General features: G+C 37.2%; 1 pseudogene; it reads right to left on the bottom strand.

The window, feature by feature from the left end:
• Positions 1-1,249: 1,249 nt before the first annotated feature.
• LOC102493058 (serine/threonine-protein kinase VRK1 pseudogene) lies at positions 1,250-2,486 on the bottom strand (annotated as a pseudogene).
• Between the last annotated feature and the right edge of the window lie 4,486 nt (positions 2,487-6,972).

Below are 6,972 nucleotides of genomic sequence, written 5' to 3'. Positions count from 1 at the left end.
ATATATTGACCAATAGAATTCTTTTACCTACTGTTGATGCCATTTCCATTTTATGTATTTTTATAAAATAATTTTAATGGCCAATAGTAAGATTTATTCACTTTTTTTGGGGGGGAGGGGAGAAGGATTTTTGCTATAGGGCATGTGCGCTTGCCAGAAATTCAGACAGAAAGCGAGAAATCCTCCCATTCTCCCCTCAGGATATTGGGCACGCATGCACATGTGCCCGGCGTGAGTTTAAGTCACTGGGTCTGGGACTCAAACTTAAGTCCATTTATAGACATATAGGAAGAAGTGAAAAATTATTGTAGAATAAAGAAAAGATACCACCAACAACAAAGTAGTGATTCGGAATATAATTATTGTTTAAATGACTTAGGTGTTTTCTTTCTTTTACAATGCATTGGTTTCTGTTTGTCTTCCAGTTTTCAGCTGGAAAGTTAATCAGTCCATCCACATAACTTCTTGATTTGAATGTAGAGAAGTAGAAAGTAGAAAGGTGGCTACCAAAGGCTGGAAAGGAAGGGTGATGGTGGAAGCAGGAAACTTGGATAACAGATATAATAAGGCAAGTAGGGGCCAGAAAGTGGTATGGTGGTTAAGGGTGCTAAACTCCTCCATGGCCAACCATGGTTTGAGTCCTGGAACTTGGGGCTTCCTTTCTCACTTTCCCTCTCTCTCTCTCTCTTTCTCTCACTTTGTCCCTCTCTGGTCAAATAAAAATAAATAAATAAATGAATAAATAAAGTTACATAAATAATTCTTAAAAAAATAAGAGTGCATGTAAATAGGTGGGATGGGCTATAGACTATTATGGTACAGAAGAGTAAAGAAAATTGGTAACGAATCAATACGTATTTCACAATACCAGAAGGGCATATTTTGAATATGCATAGCACAAGATAGTGATAAATATTGAGATGACAAATAAGTTTACTGCCTTGATTTGGTCATTATGCCATGTATATCTATTTTGAAAGGTCACACTGTACTCCACAACAATGCACAACTACTGCATGTAAATTAGAAATTATAATAAATATTCTGATTACCAAGAATACACTAGACCAACTCAATCTGTTAAAAAAAAAAGTAATCCTTTCTTGGGGACAAATTTTTCTTTTTCAAGCAAAAAGAGACTTTTAAGTTTTGCATTTCCTTAAAAGTGAGGACTTTTGAAAATCCTTTTAGCTATTTAAGAGCTTGTTACTGATTGAAAGAAATACATATTTTTCTTCTACAATCCTCTGCATACTGTTCTGTACCATCAAAAGAAACTGCCTTTACAGAGAGGTGATATTTAACTGACAAGTCACGTTATTTTCTTCACTGAGCTACTATTTCACCTTTTTTAAGATTTGTTACAATTTAAACCAGAAGAAGCCCTAAGAGTAATTTAATAACAAAATTCACCCTTGTTGCTGTTTTTGCTTTCAAGCCTCCATTTTCCACAACGCTGAGTTCCAGTTTGTCATCATCCCGACTTCCTATAGCTTTAAGTCCTTGCAAAAGAATATCTCGTAAATTTTGATAAAGAGGTTTTTCAGTATAGTCCAGTAACTTCACTGTTTCCATGTATTTAGCAATTTCACCTGGCTTGTTTTTCTCAGGGAAGCATTTGTCCATCAAACTTGCAATATTTTCTCTGTATCTAATTTTGGAATCTCTAACATAGTTAGAATCTTTCAAATTATCCTCCCAAGGAAGATGGCCACTGAACCACTGGATCATGCAGTAACCAAGTATTTCCAAATCACCAGGTCTTGAGGGGGCCACATCATTGTGCACATCAATGCTTGTGAATGCAATAGTGCCATCATGACATCTTTTGGGATCCTCTTTGTACTCTTTATGAACTCCTTCTGGGCAATACTGATAAGCAAGGCCATAATCTATCAAGTAAATCTGGTCAGGATTTTTGTAGCTCAGGAGCAGATTCGAGGCTTTGATATCCCCGTGTACATACTCATGTTCGTGAATGTATTCCAGAATATCCAGAATTCTTAGGCTTAGCTTCAAGACAGTTTTCCAAGAAAACCTTTTGGCATTTGCTTCATTTATTTTCTGAAGGTCACTCCCAAAGTGATCTATTTTCATAAACCTGTAACTTTTTCCATTTTTATCATGCAGACCAGACCCCCAATACTTAGGAACACCCAGATACTTCAATTTATGGGCACGAATCCATTTCTGAATTTGTTCTGGTTTAGCAGCTCGTTGGTAGAACTTTAATTCAGTAAAAAGGGGTCCATTGTCACTGGGTTCCACTTTTACAACACAGGGTGCATCACTGCCAACCGATTTTGAAGAATTCTTATCAGCAAGATAAATACAACCAAAGCCACCTTGGCCAATGGGTAATCCAAGTTTCCATTCTTCTTTTGCCATGTTTTTTTTTTTTTTGCCATGTCAGTTGCAAACTGTTCTGTAAGACGTCTCCTTGCAGGGCCCTGTCTTCCAGCTTGAACTGCTTTTACACGAGGCATTTTCACCTAAGCAGCAGACCGCTCGCCTCCTGCCCAGTACGAACTTCCCGCCGCTTTTTCCGACCTCTTGGGGACAAAATTTCACAGAAGACAAAGATGGCAACAGATTTCAAGATAAAAGTATCCGCAGTTAGGATTAAAATATCACATTCCCTTAATGCTTGATTTAAAACATAAGGCAACAGAGTACTCTTAAGTATAATGTTCATAGCATAATTCATTATCAGTTCTATACTATTAAAATATTAGAAAGAAGTTTCCATTTAATTACTCAATATATTACCACAGTACAGCAGAAAGAGATGCACATCCATCAATGGCTATCATCAAAATGTAACTATGAACCCATCTGCATCCCTTTATAAGACTTCCTTCTGCTCCTCTACTGCCAACCTAAGGAATAAGCTCTGATATACACTGCTCAGATGTGGTTTAACAATTTCATGTCCTAGACTCATCTTTTCTATCAATTATAACAAAGATATTTACAACTGCCTAATTCACTAGCTCTACTTTTTCTCATACACTGTCAATTCATCTATAAAGCTTAGATGTTACAAAATATTTGTCCACCCATACTATACTGAACGATCCCAGAATTGGATGTTGTGTGTAGGACACATCCCACTGTAAGCTGTTTGTGACTGTGGGTGACTTTATTCTTTGCTTCTTGTGTTTTTCCACTTCCTATAATGCATATATTAACTTTTAAAAATAAAGGTTATTTTTAAAGCCTGTAAAAAATAAAAGAAATTATAATATTGTTTACTAGAGAGGCAAGACATTTATGGGACACAGAAATTGATTATTATCTGTTGATGATAATGAATACAGTATCCCCAACTGGACTAATGAGAAGTGTATTCATGTTGGAAAATTCATTTTACAAGCTAAGTGATGTATAGTGATCGAATGTATAAAAGAATAATAAAATATATTAATAAAACAAACAAACAAGAATGAACTGGGCGCATCACCAGTCTACCCCAGCCCTACTTGGCCATCCTTCCTCTCTCAGCACTCAGCACGCATTTTCTCATGCCTGCCTGCCTGGTGTAGACTGCTGTCCTCTGGAGGCAGAAACAGAGTTCTGTTCTCTCATGTACCCCAGCACTTACCATAGAATAAGTGCTCAGAATACGGTCGTTCTTTGTGACTAAGGGAAAAGGCAGTAATTACTTGAGGAAGTAATTTGATTCCAGTATGAACGGTGTTCTCTGCTGAATCAGCTTTATAAGCTAGTGATTTAGAAGACCAAAAATCATAAACCGTAGGTGTATGACTAAGGGCATTTATTGATTTGTCTTGTCCAGTTATGCTTAGTAAGAGATAAGAGTAAAGGTTTCAGTTCATCTCTATGGGACCTTGTAAGGGCTGAACAATGAAGGTGTTGTTTGTTTTTGTTTTTGTTATAGGGCATGTGCGATTGCGAGAGAGAGAGAGAGAGAGAGAGAAAATCAACCCCCGAGGGAATGGCCATGCTACAGTTTCTTCTTCATCCCTCTCCTCCGGGGAATATGGGTGCGCATGCACACATGTGCCTGGCAGATTTTCAAGCTGTCAGGTCTGGGACTTAAACTGCAAAGTTGGCCATGGGGGATCCAGTGTCATAACATGCCACCTGCTTGCCCTAAGAAAATTTTATTACAATTGTTTTTGTTCTTTTAGATGATCGAAAATGTCAGTAACTTTTTTTCTTGTAACTTTTAACATTTTTTTCCACAGATATTTCTCTTTCAGCAAAACACAAGATGAAAATTAGACATTATATTTCCCCATTTGTTGATTTGCAGCTGTGAATTGCATTTAATGAAAGAAAGCAGGAAACCTGAGCCAAGGGAATGATTTTAACCTGTTTTCCTCCCTCAAGTTAACATCCTAATTTACGCAGAATCCAAATCATGGTGGTGGTGTGTGTGTGTGGGGGGGAGGTGGAGGGATGCCTGGTGGTGACTGCATTGTATCTGCGTTTGTTTGCAAAAAAGTCCACAAAATATAGCAAAACAAAAAATAGCTTGAACCAATGTTAATGTAAATGGTATCTCATTTTCATTTTGTTTTCTTTCTTTTCTCTTCTTTTTTTCCCCCTTTTGGGAAATTAGAAAACTACCTCTCCGTTAGACCCATACCCCATTTTCCTGTGATGTGAAAAAATCATGGATGATAGCTAATCTTCTTCTTTTTGGCTATTCCTCCTATAGAAACCCCTACTTGAATTGATTACTTGAATTGGCAGCTGCAGGTCCTTGATTAAAAAAAATTATGCTTTTTATGAGTTTCTACTTTTCTATTTTATTTGTTGAACAAATATTTACTGAATACACAGTCGCAGTCATTACTTGACATTAGTCGTTGCGATTGCTACTCAGTTGTTAACAAAGTTTTAAACATGATAACAGTATGATAGGGACAGCCCAAGTTCAGTTGGATATACAGAAAATGAAGTTCTAAAATATAAGTTGGAAAAGATAAAGCCCTGAGGATATGACTTTTATTAAAACCAGAAATCAGAAGAAAAGGCTAAATTAAGGTTTTATTAAAAGATTCTATTGGAAAAAAATAACCTAAATGTAAAGGGTATGCTTTATTTAGAGGTGAGCAATGTTTTAAAACTGGACACGGATTCATCTATCCCCTTTGTCTAATTAATAAGACTATGTGCATTGTTTTGTGTAATGTTCTGATTTCTTTTGTATGTATTTTCTTAACAACGACTGTTAGTAATAAATACTGAATTCACTGAGCTCATCCCTTTCCTTGCTTAGCTTTGCCTTTTGGTGGTTCAGCTAGTGCCCTGGGCTACATGTGGAAAAAAAGGATGGGGACTGAAAAACAGGGCCACCCAACATGACGATAGAACTTTCCAAGGGCAACAAGTAGGCTTTCCTTAGCATTCAGCGTTTGGAAACATCCTCATTATTTCAGCAAGATTAAAAATGTACAGGAACCCCAAAAAATAATTAGGCAGAGCCTAGAGCAAAATATTTATAAATATGGTGGTTGAAAATAATGAAGATGACTTTGAGACACCTGATCTAGCTGGTTTTCTTTCTTTCCAATCAGAGTTTTAATTAAAGAAAAAAAATAAGAAGCAGACTTCATAGAGTGAAGTATTTCATTTTCTGCTGCAAACCCTCTGCTCCAATAACATCACACACTCAGGGTACTCAGCAACTGGTTATGGCAGCCTTTTATTACACACGGTTTCCTTGATGGGGGCAAAAATTACATTTCAGATTCTGCTCTATCTCTTGCATCTTTGCTATAAATTGCCCCCAGATTAGTGTCATTAATCATATTTTGTAGACAAAGAAATGAGACGCACAGTCAGGAGTGCTGTAGTTTTGAAAGATTTTACAAGTTTGGGAGACAAAAGTAAGATTTTTCTTAACTAGTTTCTAGTTTATACAAGAAAACACATGGGGTTCCTGTCTCAGAACCTTCCTGAGCCCCAAGCACATGGGTGCCACCTGTGATACGGGCCGTCTGTGAATGGGAGTGGATCACAGCATGGACACACGGTTAAGGCTTTCTCTGTCTCTGTCTCTGTCTCTCTCTGTTTCTATCTCTGCCTCTCCAACTTATCTCTCTTCCTCTCTCCCACAGTCATGAGAGAAAGAAAGAAGTGAGCAATAGCAAGAAAAAAAAAAACTCAGTAATTTACAAACTATTTGAGGAAAACAATAGAAAAAATAGAAAAATGGCATCATTTGCTGTTACCTTTTGTTATTAATGAGATTGCTGAAATAATAGTTTATTATAATCACTGCTATCAAAGGTAATGCTTTTTTTAGAAAGGTATTTTTTAAGGAGTGAATTGTATACAGTTAACTTGAAGTCACTGTCACAGAATTAGGTTGTAGTGACTTGAAAGTTGTGTTTGTATTTTACATTCATTTCTACCAGTCAAGCATCCTCCATTTAGAGACTTTCTCTGAAGTCTTTAATTGCTGAAGACACAAAGTTCTTTCTTGTTCACAGGGGAAATCACTAAGGCTGTGATATAAGTTCAATGTATGAAAATAAATAACATTCCCATACAGTAATAATTCAAAGTATATAATAACACGGCATTTACAATAGACACAAGAACTCTAGTATAGCTAAGAAAAAAAGATCTCTTAAAAGATGAGTAAGAACTTGGGAAAAGGCAGTTAGCATAATGGCTGTGTCGCTGGACTCCCACGTAGTTGACCACAGTTCACGTACCGGACCCGGTGGCTTAAAACTCATGCTGGGCGCGTGTGCGTGCGTGCCCAAGATCCCGAGAGGAGAATGGAGGAGAGGGGATTGTGGCATGACCATCCCCCCTGGGAGGTGATTTCTCATTTTCTGTCTCTATGTCTCTCTCTGTCTGTCTGGCGAGCGCATGCGCCCTATAGCAAAAACTGCTCAAAAAAAAAAAGATGAGTAAGAACTTAACGTACAAAATTACAAAATTTGAGGCCAGCAGGTAGTGTGGAGGTTAAGGTGGCCTGCTCCTATA

The sequence above is a fragment of the Tupaia chinensis genome, unplaced genomic scaffold, assembly GCF_000334495.1.
Source record: "Tupaia chinensis unplaced genomic scaffold, TupChi_1.0 Scaffold000647_1, whole genome shotgun sequence".
NCBI lineage: Eukaryota > Metazoa > Chordata > Mammalia > Scandentia > Tupaiidae > Tupaia > Tupaia belangeri.
Note: the sequence above shows the minus strand (reverse complement) of the source record. Positions and strands in the feature narration are given on the sequence as shown.